Here is a 22,942-nt window from a genome sequence, read left to right on the forward strand (position 1 = left end):
GCTCAGCATTATGTCTTCAAGGTTCATCCATGTTGTCATATGTTTCACGAGATCGTTCCTTCTTACTGCCACGTAGTATTCCATCGTGTGTATATACCACATTTTATTTATCCACTCATCTGTTGAAGGACATTTGGGTCGTTTCCATCTCTTGGCAATTGTGAATAATGCTGCTATGAACATTGGCGTGCAGATATCTGTTCGTGTCACTGCTTTCCGATCTTCCGGGTATATACCGAGAAGTGCAATCGCTGGATCGAATGGTAGCTCTATATCTAGTTTTCTAAGGAACTGCCAGACTGACTTCCAGAGTGGCTGAACCATTATACAGTCCCACCAACAATGAATAAGTTCCAATTTCTCCACATCCCCTCCAGCATTTGTAGTTTCCTGTTTGTTTAATGGCAGCCATTCTAACCGGTGTTAGATGGTATCTCATTGTGGTCTTAATTTGCATCTCTCTAATAGCTAGTGAAGCTGAACATTTTTTCATGTGTTTCTTGGCCATTTGTATTTCCTCTTCAGAGAACTGTCTTTTCATATCTTTTGCCCATTTTATAATTGGGCTGTCTGTACTATTGTCGTTGAGTTGTAGGATTTCTTTATATATGCAAGATATCAGTCTTTTGTCAGATACATGGTATCCCCAAATTTTTTCCCATTGAGTTGGCTGCCTCTTTACCTTTTTGAGAAATTCCTTTGAGGTGCAGAAACTTCTAAGCTTGAGGAGTTCCCATTTATCTATTTTCTCTTTTGTTGCTTGTGCTTTGGGTGTAAAGTCTAGGAAGTGGCCGCCTAATACAAGGTCTTGAAGATGTTTTCCTACATTATCTTCTAGGAGTTTTATGGTACTTTCTTTCATATTGAGATCTTTGGTCCATTTTGAGTTAATTTTTGTGTAGGGGGTGAGGTAGGGGTCCTCTTTCATTCTTTTGGATATGGATATCCAACTCTCCCAGCCCCATTTGTTGAAAAGACCATTATGACTCAGTTCAGTGACTTTGGGGGTCTTATCAAAGATCAGTCGGCCATAGATCTGAGGGTCTATCTCTGAATTCTCAATTTGATTCCATTGATCTATATGTCTATCTTTGTGCCAGTACCATGCTGTTTTGGCAACTGTGGCTTTATAATAAGCTTCAAAGTCAGGGAGTGTAAGTCCTCCCACTTCGTTTTTCTTTTTTAGAGTGTCTTTAGCAATTCGAGGCATCTTCCCTTTCCAAATAAATTTGATAACTAGCTTTTCCAAGTCTGCAAAGTAGGTTGTTGGAATTTTGATTGGGATTGCATTGAATCTGTAGATGAGTTTGGGTAGAATTGACATCTTCATGACATTTGGTCTTCCTATCCATGAACATGGAATATTTTTCCATCTTTTAAGGTCCCCTTCTATTTCTTTTAGTAGAGTTATGTAGTTTTCTTTGTATAGGTCTTTTACATCTTTGGTTAAGTTTATTCCTAGGTACTTGATTTTTTTAGTTGCTATTGAAAATGGTATCTTTTTCTTGAGTGTCTCTTCAGTTTGTTCATTTCTAGCATATAGAAACATTACTGACTTATGTGCATTAACCTTGTATCCCGCTACTTTGCTAAATTTGTTTATTAGCTCTAGTAGCTGTGTTGTCGATTTCTCAGGGTTTTCCAGATATAAGATCATATCATCTGCAAACAATAACAGTTTTACTTCTTCCTTTCCAATTTGGATGCCTTTTATTTCTTTGTCTTGCCGGATTGCCCTGGCTAGCACTTCTAGCAGAATGTTGAATAACAGTGGTGACAGCGGGCATCCTTGTCTTGTTCCTGATCTTAGAGGGAAAGCTTTCAGTCTCTCACCATTGAGTACTATGCTGGCTGTGGGTTTTTCATATATGCTCTTTATCATGTTGAAGAAGTTTCCTTCAATTCCTACTTTTTGAAGTGTTTTTATCAAAAACGGATGTTGGATTTTGTCAAATGCTTTTTCAGCATCTATTGAGATGATCAATTGATTTTTCCCTTTTGACTTGTTAATGTGTTGTAATACATTGATTTATTTTCTTATGTTGAACCATCCTTGCATGCCTGGAAGAAACCCCACTTGGTCATGGTGTATGATTTTTTTAATGTGTCTTTGGATTCGATTTGCAAGTATTTTGTTGAGGATTTTTGCATCTATATTCATTAGGGAGATTGGCCGGTAGTTTTCCTTTTTTGTAGCATCTTTGCCTGGTTTTGGTATTAGATTGATGTTAGCTTCATAAAATGAGTTAGGTAGTGTTCCATTTTCTTCAATGTTTTGAAAGAGTTTGAGTAAGATTGGTGTCAGTTCTTTCTGGAAAGTTTGGTAGAATTCCCCTGTGAAGCCATCTGGCCCTGGGCATTTATTTGTGGGAAGATTTTTGATGACTGATTGGATCTCTTTGCTTGTGATGGGTTGGTTGAGGTCTTCTATTTCTTCTCTGGTCAGTCTAGGTTGTTCATATGTTTCCCGGAAATTGTCCATTTCCTCTACCTTATCCGGTTTGTTGCCATACAGTTGTTCATAGTATCCTCTTATAATTTTTTTAATTTCTTCAGGATCTGCAGTTATGTCACCTTTTTCATTCATTATTTTGTTTATATGGGTCTTCTCTCTTTTTGATTTTGTCAGTCTAGCTAGGGGCTTGTCAATCTTGTTGATCTTCTCAAAGAACCAACTTTTGGTGATATATATGCTCTCTATTGTTTTTTTGTTCTCTATGTCATTTATTTCGGCTTTAATCCTTGTTATTTCTTTTCTTCTACTTGGTTTAGGATTGGTTTGCTGTTCATTTTCTAGCTTCTTCAGTTGACCCATTAGTTCTTTGATTTTGGCTCTTTCTTCCTTTTTAATATATGCGTTTAGTGCTATAAATTTCCCCCTTAGCACTGCTTTTGCTGCATCCCATAGGTTTTGGTATGTTGTGTTCTCATTTTCATTCATCTCTATATATTTAGCAATTTCTCTTGCTATTTCTTCTTTAACCCACTGATTGTTTAGGAGTGTGTTGTTTAACCTCCAGGTATTTGTGAATTTTCTAAGTCTCTGATGGTTATTGACTTCTAATTGTATTCCATTGTGGTCAGAGAATGTGCTTTGAAGAATTTCAATCTTTTTAAATTTATTGAGGCTTGTTTTATGTCCCAGCATATGATCTATTCTGGAGAAAGTTCCATGAGCACTAGAAAAGTGTGTGTATCCTGGTGATTTGGGATGTAATGTCCTGTGTATGTCTGTTAAATCTAATTCATTTATCAGATTGTTTAGGTTTTCAATTTCCTTATTGGTCTTCTGTCTGGTTGATCTATCTATTGGAGAGAGTGATGTGTTGAAGTCTCTCACAATTATTGTGGAAACATCAATTGCTTCCTTTAGTTTTGCCAGTGTTTCTCTCATGTATTTTGTGGCACCTTGATTGAGTGCATAGACATTTACGATTGTTATTTCTTCTTGCTGAATTGCCCCTTTTATTAGTATGTAGTGGCCTTCTTTGTCTCTCAAAACATCCCTGCATTTGAAGTCTATTTTATCTGAGACTAATATTGCTACACCTGCTTTCTTTTGGCTGTAGCTTGCATGAAATATTTTTTTCCATCCTTTCACTTTCAGTTTCTTTGTGTCCCTGTGTCGAAGATGAGTCTCTTGTATGCAACATATTGATGGTTCATTTTTTTTGATCCATTCTGCAAATTTATATCTTTTGATTGGGGAGTTTAATCCATTTACACTCAACGTTATAACCGTGAAGGCATTTCTTGAATCAGCCATCTTATCCTTTGGTTTATGTTTGTCATATTTTTCCCCTCTGTCTATTAATATCCTTTATTGTACCCATACCGAATCTCTTTAGTACTGAACCTTTCTCCAAGTCTCTCTGTCCTGTCTTTGTTTCTCTGTCTGTAGGGCTCTCTTTAGTATCTCCAGTAGGGCAGGTCTCTTGTTAGCAAATTCTCTCAGCATTTGTTTGTCTGTGAAAAATTTAAGCTCTCCCTCAAATTTGAAGGAGAGTTTTGCTGGATAAAGTATTCTTGGCTGGAAATTTTTCTCACTCAGAATTTTAAATATATCGTGCCACTGCCTTCTTGCCTCCATGGTGGCTGCAGAGTAGTCACTACTTAGTCTTATGCTGTTTCCTTTCTATGTGGTGAATTGCTTTTCTCTTGCTGCTTTCAGAACTTGCTCCTTCTCTTCTGTGTTTGACAGTGTGATCAGTATATGTCTCGGAGTGGGTTTATTTGGATTTATTCTATTTGGGGTTCGCTGAGCATTTATGATTTGTGTATTTATGTTGTTTAGAAGATTTGGGAAGTTTTCCCCAACAATTTCTTTGAATACTCTTCCTAGACCTTTACCCTTTTCTACTCCTTCTCGGACACCAATGAGTCTTATATTTGGACGTTTCATATTATCTATCATATCCCTGAGGTCCATTTCGATTTTTTCAATTTTTTTCCCCATTCTTTCTTTTATGCTTTCATTTTCCATTCTGTCATCTTCGAGGTCACTGATTCGTTGTTCAACTTCCTCTAGTCTTGTACTATGAGTGTCCAGAATCTTTTTAATTTGGTCAACAGTTTCTTTAATTTCCATAAGATCATCCATTTTTTTATTTAGTCTTGCAATGGCTTCTTTATGCTCTTCTAGGGTCTTCTTGATTTCCTTTGTCTCCCGTACTATGGTCTCATTGTTCATCTTTAGTTCTTTGAGTAGCTGCTCTAGGTGCTGTGTCTCTTCTGGTCTTTTGATTTGGGTGCTTGGGCTTGGGTTATCCATATCGTCTGGTTTTTTCATATGCTTTATAATTTTCTGTTGTTTTTGGCCTCGTGGCATTTGCTGAACTTGATAGGGTTCTTTTAGGATTTGTAGACCAATTGAAGTCCTTATCTCTAATTTATCAGATCTACAGCTTCGTGGAGTACACTTTCTCTAACTAACCAGCAGGTGGCATCCACGAGCCACCTGTTCTCCACAAGCCAGTTCTCCCCTGCTTAGCCTTTTTGGTGAGTGTGGGAGTGAGTCTTGTGGGGTCCAATTGGTGTACCAAGCTTGCGTGTGTAGTTGGTGTTGCCTGCCCTGTATATGGGGCGTGTTTCTGGCAGTCAGGGAGGGGGGGTGGCCCTAACAATGAAATCTCCCTGGTGATCCTAGAGTTTTAAAGCTGATGCAATAGTCTAATCCTTCAGTTCAGTCCTGCCACAGTTTGTCTCTGCCACTGACCCACAAGTCCTTGGTATTGGCGTATGGCTCCTGAGACTTGCAAGTGGGCCCCTCTTCCAGGCCGTGCACCCTGGGTCCTCTGTTGAGGGATGACTGTGCTATGTCACAGGTGAGTGCCGTCCCCCCAGGGCAGTTCTAGGCTGCTGGGCTGTGTAGGGAGGCTCCCAGTCTGCTGAAATGATGGCTGAATGGGGCTTTGTTAATTCACACTGCTCCACCTTCCCAACTCTGGGACAATCAGCTGAGGTTGCAGGGAAGGCTAATGTCCACGCCCAGTTTTGTGGTGTGTGCCTGTTATTTGAAGCACTTCCATCACACTGGGTTGTCTGGGGCAGTTCTGGGCTATGGGGCTGGTGATGGGCAGGAGTGTTTCCTGTCCACCAGGATGATGGCTGTGAGCGGACACCCCCCTTTTCTTGGGAAGTTGTGGTGTTTAGTGAATTTTCTCAGCCACTGGATTATGGTGTTTTGTCTCAGAGCTCTCTTAGTTCTGCTCTTGACTTGACCTGCCCAAATTGCAAGTCTTTGAAGCTTTCTGTATTGGGCTTCTTCGAGTAATTGTTTTAGAAAAAGAAAAAAGAATTAAAAAAAAAAAAAAAGGGCCCTCCTCAGAGATCTAATGGGTTATTGAAATGCTAAGAGACAAAGCAATTAGGGCCATTAAGGAAAGGTCCACAGGGCAGAGAGATCAGCTTTTCTTCGGGATTTGCATATGTACCTCAGGGCCTGAGCTCGGGCCTGGGCTCTGCCCTTCCCCTTTCTATGTTCATCAGAACTCCAAAAATCCTCCGCTTTTATTTTGGAGTTTTTCGTGTTGTTTTTTTTCTCTATGCCTGTCTCCTCTCTGCTTGGCTGGCTGCTCTCAGATTCTCTGGTGTCTGGTCTCAGTCTATCTATGGTTGGAGTTTGGATCAGTAGAATGAGTTTCAGATAAGGGCTGCCCCTGCAGTTCTCCCTTCTCCTTCCCGGAGCTGACAGCCCCTCCTCCCACGGGACTGAGCCTGGCAGGGAGGGGCGCGGGTCCCCTGGCCGCAAAAACTTACAGATTTCGCTGATCTCAGCAGTTCCACGTTTTCATGAGTGTTGTATGAAGTATGCCCAAAATCAGATTGCTCTGTGGTGTTCAGTCCACGCAGTTCCTGGCTTTCTACCTACTTCCCTGGAGGAGTAACTAAAACATACAGCTCACCAGTCTGCCATCTTGCCCCACCTCCAGCAGCTATGTTTTAAACCCCACCTGTTTCCTCCCGCTCTTGGCTGCAGGCCACCCCCCTGTCCTGTGTCTCTGGCTCGAGGAGACCAGATGAGGAGTCTCTCCCCTGGCAGCCTTGGAAGCCTCCTGGGAAACTGGAATCCAGCACCACCTTGAAAAAATAATGACGCGGCTGCAGGGCTGGTGGATCCATCGTAACTGAATTCCCATCGAGGTGGCAAAATCTACCCAACAACCTCAGAATCGTAAGAACCTTTATTGGGTCTCAGGGCTTTTCCGGTCGGCATCGAGGCTGTTCTGAGGACAGTCTACAGTGGTGGGGGCAGGAGAGGGCCGTTTCAGACAGGACTTGGTTGTCTTGGTTAAGTCTCAGGGTTTCCAGCTGTAGAAGGGAGACTCTTTCTCACAGGGTACTACAGGGGTGCATGAAATGAGACATTCACATGCAGGATGAGATCAATAGATTGTTGTTAATTCTAGGCAACTTCTGTTTGATCCCTTTTGGCCAAGTTCTTTGGCTGATGTTTGTGGATTCTTGACAGCCACCTGCCTGGGATCCTGGCCAAGCAAGAGGCATTTTATTGCAAAAAATTATCTGTGGTATGGGACCATCATGGGCTGGAACTCCAGTTTCTCCAGTTGGCAGCTGGGCATGTCACCAATCTCCCTGCACACCCACATCTACAAAATGAGGTTACTCTTTCCTGCAGATTGTTGTCAGTTGATTAATAAGACCTAGAAGAAGTCTGGCACGGGCTGCACCTGACACATGGGAGCAGTTGCTAGTACCCTGGACACAACTGGAGTAAAAATTGGCTGCTAGCCCTCAAGGTCCATGCTCTGCCTGGTCTGGCTGAATTTGTCCTGGGATCAGCCCTGAGCTCACCCGTCAGACTCGCAGCCCAATGTCTGAGGGTTATCACCTTCCTCCAAAGTGTGGGCACAGAGATAAATGGAATTGCAGTGCTTGTCCTTAAGCCATGGGTTCTCTAGGGACTGCCCAGCTGCTCTGGGGGTGAAGGCAATGATGGGGAGCAGGACTCGATGGTCCATTTTGACCTCTTGCTAAGCCTCTGCCTCCAGCTCAGCTTTACTAGTGATGCTGCTGCTATTTTATTCCCTCTCTGACTTCTGAGTGGGTTTCTCAATTAGGTTAGAATCTGTGAGGTCAGAGTATGATTAGTTACATACTCAAACTCCAGCATTTTCCAGTCATTTCTGATACACCACAGGGGGACTGATATTATTAAAGGGGGATATATTTTCCATTATTCAGGATCCATGATGAACCATTGCCTTGTTACACAACAGAAGACTGGATTCTGTGATGTATGTAAATACCTATATGATGCATGTGTGTGTATAATCCAGACACACGTTAAGAGATTCCACTGAAATTTTATAGCTGGAATGCCCAAATATGTGAATTCAGAGATAAATCCATGTAATCACTATGTAGCAAATTTATTGAATTTCGAATGCTTTAAATTTATTCCAGCTGTTTAAGTAAAAAGAAAAGTTGCATGGTTTTGTTCTGACAGGTTAAGTCTCGATTGGAACTTTGATTTGTGCAGTCTCACGTTCTGCAGCTCCTCCCCGGCCCCTCTACAGGACGTGCTGGAGCCGGCACACACCATTCGTCAGAGCTGTCTGTGAGCATCTCTTCCCACCTTGACCCGCAGTCGTGTCAAGTTGGGGCTTGAAGTCAGCCATGGCAGGAGTATTTACACCATGGCAGCCAGAAAATGCTGCAAATTAGATCCTTTTTGTCTCCCAGAGAACAAGTTGTTAGAGATTTACCAGCTCTGCTTCTGACTTCTAGTATTTGGCAGAGCCCAGTCTCAGTGCAGAGGTGTCTAACTTTTATATTCAAACACTAAATTTCTTTGGGGAAAGCAGCTCTGATTGTTAAGTGTTATCAGGAGCACCTGTGGGAGAAGTGGTTCCTGACAACGGCCCCTTTCTAACACATGGGTCACTTGGGAGCAGTTGTCTGTTCTTTATTCCCAGCCCCAGAACCATTGTATAAATCCTAGTGACATTTGGGACCCATGAATAAGCTTGATCTTGTGACTGACAGTTCCTTCTCAGCCCCTGACTGATAACATTGAAGCAAATAAGCTTTAATGACTGATGAGAAGGGATTTTACCAATAAGACTTACCGACAACCCTAGAGGTTCATTTGAAATGTCCCAAGAGCTGTGAAATCTAAATAGTCCATCTCCTTCTGGGCTCCCCAGGCTGGCGTTGTTACACGCTATCTGATAAATGAAACTGTGAGAGGGTGCCTCCTCTAAAGACACATGGCTCGGGTGCAGGGACATCGTGGAAAATTAATTTGCTTTTGGGTACAGACACTTCGACTTTCCTTTTCATCGGAATTTAGAATGAAAAAGAGAGTTAATTTGTGAGAAAGGAACCTGAAAAGCCTTTTATAATGGATGGATCCTTGACTGCATAACCATTGTTGGTATTTTTTTTTTCTTTACAGCTTTATTGAGGTACAACATGCAGTTCATCCATTAATGACTTTTAGTGACACATGGTTGTGCAGTCATCTCCATAATCCATTTTGAGAACAATTTAATCTCTTGTAAAGTTCCCATCAGCCTGTTTGCAGTCCCTGCTGCTCCCACCCCCAGCCACAGGCAGCCACTTGTCTTCATTCTCTCTCTATTTATGTCTTTTAATAAAGTTTTATATAAATGGGATCATACAGTATGCACTCTTGGTTTGGCTTCCTTCGCTTGGTATGATGGTTTTGAGGTTCGGTGTGTTGCATGTAGCAGTAGTTTGTTTTTTGTAATTGCTGAGTAGTATTCCATCATATGAATATACCCCAATTTGGTAACCCATTTTCTTACTGATGGACACAGGGATTGTTTCCAGTTTGGGGATATTATGCTGCTGCATAATACACAACATTTTACACAACATTTGTGTAAAAGCCCTTATGTGGACACAAGTTTTTATTTCTCTTGGATAGATATCTAGGAGTGGAATGGTTAGGCTGTATGTATGTATGGCTAACTTTTTAAGAAACTGCCAAAATGTTTTCATTTAATTGTGGTTTTAATTTGTATTTCCCTAATCTTTAGTGAAGTACCTATTCAAATCTTTTGCCCATTTTAAACATTTGTCTATGTGTCTTCTTACAATTGAGCTGGAATTGTTCTTTATATCTTTTGGATATAAGTCATTTATCATATATAAGATTTGCAAATTTTTTCTCCCAGTTCATGGCTTGCCTTTTCATTTTCTTATTGATATATTTTGAAGATCAAAAGTTCATAATTTTGGGAAAGTCCAATTTATCAGTTTTTCTTTTATACGTCATGATTCAGTGTTATATCTAAGAAAACTTTGCCTAACTTAGGTCACCAAAATTTTCTCTTAGGTTTTCTTCAAGTTAGTCAAATTCTAAAAGAATGCCTGGTGGGATTTTGATAGGGATTGCTTTACATTTATAAATTATTTTGGGAATTATTGCTGTCTTAACATTATTAAGCCCTCCATTCTATGAACTTGATATACCTCTACATTTATTTAGATCTTTTATTTCCCTCAGCAGTGATTTGTGGTTTTTAATGTACAGATCTTCCACTTTTGTAAAATTTATTCCTAAGCATTTTCTTACTTTCAAATGTTATTGTGAATAGAATTGTTTTCTTAATACAATTTTGGATTCTTTGTGACTAGTATGTGGATATACAATTCATTTTTATATCTTGGTCTTATATTCTATGACCTTGCTAAACCCACTTATTTGGTCCTAGTAGTTTTTTTTTTTTTTTTTTTTTTTTTTAAATACAGATTCCTTGGAATTTGTTACATAAAAGACCGTGTTGTCTGAGAAAACTTTTTCCCCTTCCTTTCCAATATGGCTGCATGTAATTTCTTTTTCTTGTCTTTAGACAGACCAGAACTTCCAGTTCAATGTTGTGTCTTGGTGGTGAGAAGTGGGTGTGGACATCCTTGTATTCTTTTTGATCTTGGGAAATCATACTGAGATGATCATGTGCTTTTGTTTTCATCCTCTTTATAAGGATATTAGATCTTTCTTTCTCCCTAATATAAGTATTTGAAACTCTAAATTTCCCTCTAAATGCATCCCATAATTTCTGATGTGCTGTGTTTTTATTTTCAAACAGTTCAAGATATTTTCAATGTCCTCAGTGATTTCTTCCTTGACTTATGGGATACTTAGAATATGTGGCTTAATTTCCAAAAATGTTGAGATTTCCCAAATTTCTATTTGATGTTGATTTATAATTTTACTGTGGTCAGAAAAAATGATTTGTGTAGTTTCAATCATTTTAAATTACTGAAATTTGTTCATGGCCTATCCTGGAAAATAATTCATGTGTGTTTCAAAAGAATGTGTATTCTGCTCCTGTTTGTTGGAGTATTCTATAAATATCAATTAGGTCAAGTTGGTTGATAGTGGTGTTCAATTCTTCCATATATTTACTGAGTTTTTTTTTTTTTGTTTCAATATTCTATCAATTGGAATCTCCAAATAATAATTGTCTATTCCTCTTTTCAATTCTGTCAGTTTTCTTCATTTATTTTTGGGCTTTGTTGTTAGGTGGAAATATATTCATAATTGTTATATATCTTCCTGATAATCATTAGGAGCTGTCCCTTTTAGCCCTAGTAATTTATACAGTCTTAAATTCTATTTTGTCTGGTATTAATACAATCTTTCCAGCTGTGATGGTTGGGTTCATGTGTCAACTTGGCCATGTGATGGTACCCAGCTGTCTGGTCAAGCAAGCACCAGCCTAACCCTTTCTGTGAAGACTTTTGTGGCTGGTTAATAAACCAACAGGCTGGTTTATTAAATCATCAGTCAATTGACTGCAGCTGTGACTGATGACATCAATGAAGGGTGTGTCTTCCACAATGAGAGAACACAGTCAGCTGGATTTAATCCAATCAATCTGTTGAAGACTTTTAAGCAAGACAGATAGAGGACCTTCACTTCTTCTTCGACTGACCAGTGAAGCATTTCCTGAAGTTGCCAGTTTGTTTCCTGAGGAGGTCATCGAACATCTTCATTGGAGTTGCCAGTTTGCTGCCTGCCTTATGCTATTTGGACTCATGCATACCCACTTTTATAAATCTTATATTCATAGATATCTCTCACTGATTCTGTTTCCCTAGAGAACCCTAACTAATACAACTTGGTACCGGGAGTGGTTCTGGAGAAACAGAATCTTAAAATGGGCTTTTACCTTTGTTTTCTACTCTGATTAGATTCAAAGGCACTAATGACTCCATTTCCAATAATGAAGATGGCACTGACAGTCCATGGCATGAGTTGGCAAAGGAGATATGCAAAATAGTACTGTTTGATTCTCCTAGTCAAACTCTTGTATGAAGTAAGGTTCTGGGTGATAGTGTTTTCTACACCTTCACAGAGTTTTGTAGAATTAAGAGGTATAATGATGTTGGCTGGCTGCTTTTAGACATGTTGGATAAAGTTATAAGAGAAAGTGATGAACTAAAGGCTTCAGATTTAAAACTTACATGCCGTATGACAGATGTAAAGGTTTCTATGTGTGCCCTGAAAGAAAATCTTATTTCCTGTGCCCACAGACTTGAGATTTCTGAAAACCAGATGCAGACTCTCATTGTGTGAGTAGCAGATTTACAACATAAACTAAAATCTCAACCTCTCAGGGTGTCTGCTGTTAAAGTAAAGGTATTGATTGGAAAAGAATGGGATCCCAAAACTTGGGATGAGGACATATGGATTGATAATAATGGCAGTGAGGATATTGGAACCCTGGATTCTGCTGAGTCATTGTTAAATTTACCTGTAGAGGGCTGTCCTGAGGAAACAGCTTCCCCACCTCCAGTCTGCCCTAAGGAGCCTGCCATCCAACCCCCACCTAAAGAGATTAACCTTTCAGTTCCTGCTAATCCTGTAATCACCTCCCATGAGGAAGCAGCCCTCACTCCTCTGTCTGGAGAGATTAATCCTGTTTTAAGAGATGGAAATGCAACAGAATGTCCTGAGGTAAATGGCTGGAGGGATAATTCTAACTCTTTTCATGACCCACCCCCACCAACAGTCTTTGCTTCAAGACCTATAACTAGGCTCAAATCCCAACAGGCCCCATAGGGTGAGGTACAAAGTGTGACCCATTGAACTGTATGAGTTTTCCAACTTATACAGACAGAAACCAGGGGAATATGTGTGGAAATGGATATTAAGAGTGTGGGATAATGGTGGAAGGAATATAAGGTTGGATCAGGTTGAATTTACTGATATGGGTCCATTAAGCAGAGATTCTGCATTCAGTGTTGTAGCTCAAGGGGTTAGAAAGGGCATTAACAGTTTGTTTGGGTGGTTGGCTGAAACATGGATCAAAAGATGGCCGACATTACTGGAAGTTGAAATGCCAGAACTGCCCTGATATAATGTGGAGGGGATTCAAAGGCTTAGAGATTGGAATGTTAGAGTGTATTTATCATGGAAGACCTGCTCACACACCCCTGGAATGTCCAGAGGGCACATCTTTTACCAGGACTGTGAGGAATAAATTTGTGAGACTAGCTCCATCATCCCTGAAGAGCTCTGTAGTCACCCTTCTCTGTAGGTCAGATATTGCTGTAGGAACTGCTGTCACTGGGCTGGAATCATTAAACGCAATGGGGATAATTGGATCCCGAGTCAGCAGAAGCCAAGTGGCTACAGTTAATCACCACAGACAAAGTGGGTGTGGCTACCATAATGGAAAATGCCCAAAGCAATCAAAATAATATGACTTGTAGGACTTACGGCATTAGCTAGTAGATCATGGAGTACCAAGTAGTAAAATAGATGGGCAATTGAATAAATTCTTGTTTGAACTATATAAGTAGAAGAATTCTAGGTCACGTGAACAAAAGTCTCCCTTGAATTACAAAAACAGAGAGTCATGGCCCCTTAATCAATTCCCAGACTTGAGACAGTTTACAGATCCAGAGCCCCTTGAATGAGGGGAAGGCCGTGTACCCTTGGGGAAGGACCCTGTTTCCCTGCCAAAAATTTATACTATTAATCTTCCTCCCAGTCTTCCCCAGGGGGACCTACAGCCTTTTACCAGGGTAACTGTGCATTGGGGAAAAGGGAATGATCAGATATTTTGTGGATTATTAGACACTGGTTCAGAAGTGACATTAATTCCAGGGGACCCAAAACGTCATTCTAGTCCACCAGAGTTGGGGCTTATGGAGGTCAGGTGATTGATGGAGTCTTAGCTCAGGTCCATCTCACAGTGGGTCCAATGGGTGCCCAGACCTATTCGGTGGTTATTTCCCCAGTGCCAGAATGCATAATTGGAATAGACATACTCAGCAACTAGCAGATCCCTCACTTGTGGAGTGAGGGCTATTATGGTGGGAAAGGCCAAGTGGAAGCCCTAGAACTGCCCCTGCCTAGCAAAATAGTAAACTGGAAGCAATACCAGATTCCTGGAGGGATTGCAGAGATTAATGCCACACTTTTTTTTTTTTTTATTAAATTCAGTTTTATTGAAATACATTCACACACCATACAATCATCCATGATATACAATCCACTGTCCACAGTATGATAACATAGTTATGCATTCATCACCACAATGTATCTCTGAACATTTTCCTTACATCAGAAAGAACCAGAACAAGAATAAAAAATAAAAGTGAAAAAAGAACACCCAAATCATCCCCCATCCCACCCCATCTGTCCTTTAGTTTTTATCCCCATTCCTCCACTCATCCATACACTAGATAAAGGGGGTGTGATCCACAAGGTCTTCACAATCACACTGCCACCCCCTGTAATCTACATTATTATATAACTGTCTTCAGGAGTCCAGACTGCTGGGTTGGAGTTTGGTAGTTTCAGGTATTTACTTCTAGCTATTCCAATACATTAAAGCCTAAGAGGTGTTATCTATATAGTGCATAAGAATGTCCACCAGAGTGACCTCTCGACTCCATTTGGAATCTCTCAGCCACTGAAATTATTTCATCTCATTTTGCATCCCCCTTTTGGTCAAGAAGATCCTCTCAGTCCCACGATGCCAGGTCCACATTCATCCCCGGGAGTCATACTCTGCGTTGCCAGGGAGGTTTACACCCCTGGGAGTCGGGTCCCACGTAGGGGGGAGGGCAGCGAGTTCACCTGTTGAGATGGCTCAGTTAGAGAGAGGGCCACATCTGAGCAACAAAGAGGTACTCAGGGAGAGACTCTTAGGCACCATTACCTACAACTTTAGACTCTCCTTTGTGGTAATGAGCTTCATAAGGGCAAGTTCCATGCTTGAGGGCTCAGCACATCAAACCGCCAGTCCCAATGTTTGTGACAACATCAACACCAGTCCAGGTGAGGATGTCCAACACATCCGCACCTTCCCCCAGATCCTCAGGGCTGGGGAGGGGGAGGCTGTAAATATATTTTTTATTATCTGCCCAAATTACTGTAGGATGTGTCACTATTTCACTCCAGTTAAAAGCTGACAACACAGGCGACCAGGAGATAGAAAGAGGGCAGAGATCAGCCATTTGATGCTGAAGGACTACAGAATGTTTAGGATTGATTGCATAGATCCAGAAATAGATAGCATAATACTGTGTGATGGTAGCACGGTATTGTAAGTACACTGAACAAAGATGTCTGTGAGTAAAGCTGAAAGAGGTGGGATAGGAGAATGTATGAAACCAGAGGTAAAGATAGATGATAAAGACTGGGACTGTATAACATGGCAAAAACTGGAGTGGCCAATGACTGTTACTAAATATACAAATATAAAAATGTTTTTGCATGTGGGAAAGCAAATGAATGTCAACCATGTAGAAATTTGAAAAAGGGATGGTATTCAGGAAAAAACATAATCAAAGCAAACTGGAGTCTATGGTCAACAGTAACATTGTAATATACCTCCATTAACTGTAACAAAGGCAATATGCCAATGCTAAATGTATATGAGAGGCGGATATAGGGGAGTAACATGGGATTCTTGGTAGTGGTGTTATTTGCTGTCCTTAGTAGTATATTGTATTGTATGACATGTTATTTTTCTTTTTATCATTTTTTCTTATTGCTAAAAAACAAACAAACAAACAATTTTTCTTGTAGTAATCAGTATGTTCAAGTGCTGACTGTGGTGATAAATGTACAACTTTATGATGATATCATGAACAACAGATTGTACACTGTGGATAAATGTATGGTATGTGAATATAACTCTATAAAATTATAGGAAAATATATATATAGGAGTAAAAGTGTTGGAGAAAACATGGTGAGAGGGATGATGCCTCACCAATATGGACTAACTACAATGTGTAAACTCAGAATTGAATCTTAGAACATAGCCTAACGTGGACACAATAATTGTAATAATCCCTAGATTGTAAGCTCTTACAGCAGTTAACTCTATCCCTGAATTGTAAGGCCTATCTCTAAACTTTGAGATGCTGATCCCCTAGCGTAAAACCTGATTGGTCTCTGGAACAATGCATATCTCTGAGACACCTGAAACTCAGAGCTAGAGCTTGGCAGATATGAATGTCAGTATTAGCGCATACAGCCACTGTCAAAAAAAAAAAAAAAAAAAGTTGAAAAAGAGCCCAGACTTCAATTAGTGATATGAATGAAGCAGGTCTGGTTAAGACCAGGGCAAGCCAGGCCAAAGGATAGAGGTTGAAACTGATTGTGTTTTAAAACTTCAACTTGCATATGAGACCAAGGGGATAGATATCTATTTGGTACAGGATCTAAATTTTCTAAACGGTACAACTGTACAGTCGATTTGTTCAAACACCACAATTGCATGGAACTTTTAATAGGAAATAATGCCACTCTTAAGGACTTGAAGGATGCAGGGGTGGTGACTCCCACCACATCCCCATTCAACTCTCCTATTTGGCCCATGCAGAAAACAGATGGGTCCTGGAGGACGACAGTGGATTATCGTAAGCTTAACCAGGTGGTGACTCCAAATGCAGGTGCTGTTCCAGTCAGAAGTGGTATCATTGCTTGAGCAAATCAACACATCCCCTGGTACCTGGTGTGCAGCTATTGATTTGGCAAATGCTTTTTTCTCAATTGCTGTCAGTAAGGACCACCAGAAACAGTTTGCATTCAGCTGGCAAGGCTGACAGTTTACATTCAGTGTGCTACCTCAGGGTTATATCAACTCTCCAGCCCTGGATCATAATATTGTCCACAGGGATCTTGATCATTTCTCCCTCCCACAAGACATCACACTGGTCTGTTATATTGATGATATCATGTTGATTGGACCTAGTGAGTAAGAAGTAGCAACTACTCTAGATTTGTTGATAAGGTATTTGCATGGCAGAGGATGGGAGATAAATCCAACAAAAATACAGGGGCCTTCCAAAATTTTTTGGTGTCCAGTGGTATGGGGCCTGTTGAGATATCCCTTCTAAGATGAAGGATAAGCTATTGCATCTGGCCCCTCCTATGACCAAAAAAAGAGGTACAATGCTTAGTTGGCCTCTTTGGATTTTGGAGACAGCATATTCTTCATTTGGGTGTGCTACTCCAGCCCATTTACTGAGTGACCAGAAAAGCTTCTAGTTTTGAGTGGGGACCAGAACAAGATGAGGCTCTGTGACAGGTCCGGGCTGCTATATAAGCTGCTCTGCTGCTTGGACCATATGATCCAGCCAATCCAATGGTGCTGAAAGTGTAAGTGGCAAATATAGAGGCTGTTTGGAGCCTTTGGCAGGCTCCTATAGGAGAATCACAATGCAGGCCCTTAGGATTTTGGAGTAAAGCTTTACCATCCTCTGCAGATAACTACTCTCCATTTGAGAAACAGCTGTTGGCCTGCTACTGGGCCTTAGTAAGGACAGAATGCTTGACCATGGGCCACCAAGTTACCATGAGACCTGAGTTACCTATATGAGCTGGGTGTTGTCTGACCCACCAAGCCATAGAGTTGGGTGTGCACAGCAGCACTCCATCATAAAATGGAAATGGTATATAGGAGATAGAGCTCAAGCAGGTCCTGAAGGCACAAGTAAGTTACATGAGGGAGTGGCCCAAATGCCCATGGCCCCCACTCCTTCCACCTTACCTTCTCTTTCCCAGCCCACAGCTGTGGCATCTTGGGGAGTTCCTTACAATTAGTTGACTGAGGAAGAGAACACTCGGGCCTGGTTTACAGATGGTTCTGCATGATATGCAGGCACCACCCAAAAGTGGACAGCTGCAGCACTGCAGCCCCTTTCTGGGATGTCCCTGAAGGACTGTGGTGAGGGGAAATCCTCCCAGTGGCAGAACTTCGAGCAGTGCACCTGGTTGGTTGTTCACTTTGCTTGGAAGGAGAACTGGCCAGAGGTACATTTGTATACTGATTCATGGGCTGTTGCTAATGGTTTGGCTGGATGGTCAGGGACCTGGAAGGAACATGATTGGAAGATTGGTGACAAAGAAGTCTGGGGAAGAGGTATGTGGATAGACCTTTCTGAGTGGGCAAACAACATGAAGATATTTGTGTCCCATGTGAATGCTCATCAGAGGGTGATTTCAGCAGAAGATTCTAATAACCAAGTGGATAAAATGACCTGTTTTGGTGTATACCAATCAGTTTCTTTCCCAAGCAACTCCTGTCATTGCCCAATGGGCTCATGAACAAAGTGGTCATGGCAGTTGGGATGGAGGTTATGCATGGGCTCGGCAACATTGACTTCCACTCACCAAGGCTGACCTGGCCACAGCCACTGCTGAGTGTCCAATCTGCCAGCAGCAGAGACCCACACTCAGTCCCCAATATGGCACCATTCCATGAGGTGATCAGCCTGCTACCTGGTGGCAGGTTGATTACATTGGCCCACTTCCATCATGAAAGGGGCAGCTATTTGTTCTTGCTGGAATAGACACATACTCTGGATATGGGTTTGCCTTCCCTGTATGAAATGCTTCTGCCAAAACTACCATCTGTGGACTTACAGAATGCCTTATCCACCATCATGGTATTCCACACAGTGTTGCTTCAGACCAAGGAACCCATTTCACAGTAAATGAAGTGAGGGAATGGGCACATGCTCATGGAATTCTCTGGTCTTACCATATTCCCCATCATCCAGAGGCAGCTGGGTTGATAGAATGGTGGAATGGCCTATTGAAGACTCAATTATGGCGCCAACTAGGTGGCAATACCTTGCAGGGCTGGGGCAGTGTTCTCCAGGAGGCTGTGTATGCTCTGAATCAGCATCCACTCTATGGTGCTGTTTCTCCCATAGCCAGGATTCATGGGTCCAGGAATCAAGGGGTGGAAACAGGAGTGGCACCACTCACTATCAGTCTTAGTGACACACTTGGTAAATTTTTGCTTCCTTTCCCTGCAAGCTTAAGCTCTGCTGGTCTATAAGTCTTTGTTCCAAAAGGAGGAGTGCTTCCATCAGGAAACACAATAATCCCATTGAACTGGAAGTTAAGACTGCCACCTGGCCACTTTGGGCTTCTGATGCCTCAGAATCAACGGGCAAGGAAGGGGATTACTGTAGTGGCTGGGGTGATTGATCCTGACTATCAAGGGGAAATAGCACTGCAACTACACAATGGAAGTAAAGAAGAGTTTTCCTGGAATACAGGAGATCCCCTAGGGCGTCTCTTAGTCCTACCATGCCCTGTGATTAAAGTCAATGGAAAACTGCAACAACCCAATCCAGGCAGGACTACCAAAGGCCCAGGAATTTCAGGAATGAAGGTTTGGGTCACCCCACCAGGCAAAGAACCATGGCCAGCTGAAGTGCTTGCTGAGGGTAAAGGGAACATGGAATGGGTAGTGGAAGAAGGTAGTGATAAATATGAACTATGGCCATGTGACCAGTTACAGAAATGAGGACTATGATGGCATGAATATTTCCTCCTTGTTTTGTTATGAGTATGTTTGTATTTGTCTGTAAAGCAAATATCTTTGCTTTCTTCTCTATCTTATCTCCTTGTCATATGGCATAAGCTGTACTGTTCATTTTGCTCTATTTAAGCTAAAGGAAATCAGTTTTAAGAGTTAATGTCACCCAAGTGCACTCTATTCTGGGGAGATTTAGTGCATTTCCAGTTGTGCGCTGCACAGTGGAGTATTGTTAAGCAAAATATTTATCTGTTATTGTTCTCTACTTAGAGATAAAGTATGGTTTTAGGTGATGTGTATAACTGCTAAGTTAACAAGCAGTGGACTGTGATGGTTAGGTTCATGTGTCAACTTGGCCAGGTGATGGTACCCAGCTGTCTGGTCAAGCAAGGACTGGCCTAACTGCTGCTGTGAGGTTGTTTGTGGCTGGTTAATAAACCAACAGACTGGTTTATTAAATCGTCAGTCAATTGGCTGCAGTTCTGACTGATGACATCAATGAAGGGCGTATCTTTCACAATGAGAGAATGCAGTTGGCTGGATTTAATCCAATCAAGCAGTTGAAGACTTTTAAGCAAAACAGATAGAGGACTTTCATTTCTTCTTTGGCTGCCCAGTGAAGCATTTCCTGAGGAGCTCGTCGAAGTTGCCAGTTCATTTCCTGAGGAGTTCATGGAACACGTTCATTGAAATTGCCAGTTTGTTTCCTGCGGAGTTCATTGAACATCTTCATTGGAGTTTCCAGTTTGCTGCCTGCCCTATGGAATTTGGACTTGTGCATATCCACAGTTGTGTGAGACACTTTTATAAATCTTATATTCATAGATATCTCTCATTGATTCTGTTTCCCTAGATAACCCTAACTAATTCACCAGCTCTCTTATAATTATTGTTTTTATCATACATATTTTCATCCTTTTACTTTCAACCTATTTGCATCTTTAAATCTGTGTGTTTCTTATAGACAGCACAAATTCAATCTTGTTTTTCATTCTGATAGTCTCTGCCTTTTGATTGGAGAGTTTAGACAATTCACATGTAATATAATTTTTTATGTGGTGGATTAATGTCTGCCATCTTGCTATTTTTTCATGTGTGATAAATTGAATCATGCTCCCCAACAAAGATGTTCTTAATCTTAATATGCATTTCTGTAAATATGAACTCATTTGTAAATAGACTTTTTTAAAGAGGTTATTATAGTTAAGATGTGGCCAAATTGAATCAGGGTGGATACTAATCACTTTATTGGAGGCTTTGAGAGGAAATTCAAATGCAGTCAGTCAGAAGAACCAGAAAAGTCAGGTATGTAAGAGAAAGCCACAGGAAGATGCCCAAAGTCAGCAAAAACCAGAAGAACAGGCAGAGAGAGAGAGAGACAGACAGACAGAGAGAGAGAGAGAGAGAGAGAGAGAGAGAGAGAGGGAGATATGGCCATGTGACAGGAGGCAGAGATGCAAGCCAAGGAACCCCAAGGATTGCAGTAAGCCAGCACCAGAAAGCTACAGATTTTGAGGAGAAAGCATGGCTTTGACAATTCCTTGATTCTGTACATCAGTACTTCCAAACTGTGAGACAATACATTCTTGTTAAGTCAACCGGCATGTGGTATTTGTCATAGCAGCTCTGGCAAACTAAGGCTATGTCTGAGGTATATTTTACTGCTTCCTCTACTGCTTTCTTTTGTGTTAAACAAATATTTTTAGTGGGCTATTTTGATTTCTCTTTTGAATTTTTAGATTTTTTTTGAGTTCCAGTTATTCTAGCCACTCTAGTTTAAAGATTAGCCTCTTATGGGCAACGTTCGAGTTAAATTCAGTTACTCTTCAAGGTTTCTTCTACCTGTCTCCTCCTCCTCCTCAGAGGGCTCCTTTTTCCCCTCTTTCACATCCTTAAAGCTTGAACACATTTGTTGCCAAAGGGCCAGAGCAGGAAAGGCTGTCAGCTCAAGAGATGGCCAGAACTTCAGGGGTGGAGAGGCAGCACATCTGGTTGCTATGCGGCTTCCTGGCTGGCTTCTGCTCCTTCTCAGCTTGTGTGGTCTGGGCACTGGCACTTGGCCAGATGCTTGTGCCCATGCTGTGTTTTCTTGGCTCCAGCAGTATCAGGAGCCAGTCCTGCTCTTTAGGAGCCCATTTGGCTCCCCACAGCTTTCTGGCATGGATGAGCCTAAGTGAATATATCCACTTCTTGAGCAGAAAGCATTTCATGTCACATCCTTTGATGTTGGGGACCTTCATCTTCTAGGGCACTGGAAATCTGGCTCATTTTTTCCAATTTTCTGCTATGCTCTCCTGTAGACACATTGGACTCAATTTCCTGCTGTGCTAAACTTGCCTCCTTGGCATTTGCCCTCTCACATATAGTTATGCCTCTCATTTACCTGTTTGCTGTCCCACCCTGCCCTAGCATTGCTGGAGCATATGTAAGTTCTGCCATTCAGGAACCTCTAGAAAAGAAGTGGGCATCAATTCTTTATTTCCAAATATTTCTATTCCACTGAGTAATTCGGTTCTATGTGTGTATATGTGTGCACAAAGTTATAGAGAGATGTAGTAAGAAAGAACAAACATTTTCATTCTTCCAACTCTCTTTTTCCTCTCTTCCAGCTTGTTTTTATAGGTGCAATCTTCCAGCAGAGGTAAGAGGAGTGGAGAGTGGGGACACACTGCCTCATCTGGTTTATATGCCCTCTCAAATTGGATTTGTTTATTTCCTGTGATGATGGTCTCCAGCCAGAATTTACCTGGAGGTACACAAGTTGGATTTGTTACTCAGTGCAGCAAGGGAGAACTCACACCATGAGGAACCAGGGGTGTCTCCAAGAGAGGGTATGTGCCAGTTTGGATGTATTATGTCCCCTAAAGTGCCATTATCTTTGATGCAATCTTGTGTGGGCAGACATATTAGTGTTGATTAGATTGTAATTCTTTGAGTGTTTCTGTGGAGATGCAACCCACCCAACTGTGGATGATAACTCTGATTGGATAATTTTCGTGGAGGTGTGGCCCTGCCCATTCAACGTGGGCCTTGATTAGTTTACTGGAGCCCTATAAAAGCTCAGACAGAAGGAGGGAGCTTACTACAGCCAAGAGGGGCACTTTGAAGAACACACAGGAGCTGAAAGAGGAGCTGCAGCTTACAGAGACATTTTGGAGATGGCCTTTGAAAGCAGACTTTTGCTCCAGAGAAGCTAAGAGAGGACAAACACCGCAAGAGCAACTAAAAGTGACATTTTTGAGGAGCTGCAGCCTAGAGAGGAATGTCCTGGGAGAAAGCCATTTCGAAACCAGAACTTTGGAGCAGACACCAGTCACATGCCTTCCCAGCTAACAGAGGTTTTCTGGACACCATTGGCCATCCTCCAGTGAAGGTACCTGATTGTTAATGTGTTACCTTGGACACTTTATGGCCTTAAGACTGCAACTGCTTATCAAATAAACCTCTTTTTTTAGAAGCCAATCCATTTCTCGTGTTTTGCATTCTGGCAGCATTAACAAACTAGAACAGGGTGTTACAAAGAACTTTCAGGATTAGGATTTTGGGTGATTTGGGGGAGGGTCTAAGAAGCAGGGGTTTGCCCTAGATTGGAGAATAGGGAGAATAGACTAGAATGAGGATGAAATTGTAATGGGCAAGGAAGTAGCA

At 41.5% G+C, this 22,942-nt stretch overlaps 1 long non-coding RNA gene across 1 annotated transcript in view; it reads left to right on the forward strand.

Moving 5' to 3' along the window:
- Positions 1 to 22,223, forward strand: part of LOC119506192 — a 43,911-nt gene extending 21,688 nt beyond the window's left edge. Inside the window, exons 2-3 of the long non-coding RNA XR_005210941.1 lie at positions 6,479 to 6,673; positions 21,904 to 22,223. This is a non-coding gene — a long non-coding RNA (uncharacterized LOC119506192). The remainder of the gene's footprint in view (positions 1 to 6,478; positions 6,674 to 21,903) is intronic.
- Positions 22,224 to 22,942: the final 719 nt, after the last annotated feature.

Source organism: Choloepus didactylus, chromosome 11 (genome assembly GCF_015220235.1).
Source record: "Choloepus didactylus isolate mChoDid1 chromosome 11, mChoDid1.pri, whole genome shotgun sequence".
Classification (NCBI taxonomy): Eukaryota; Metazoa; Chordata; class Mammalia; order Pilosa; family Megalonychidae; genus Choloepus; species Choloepus didactylus.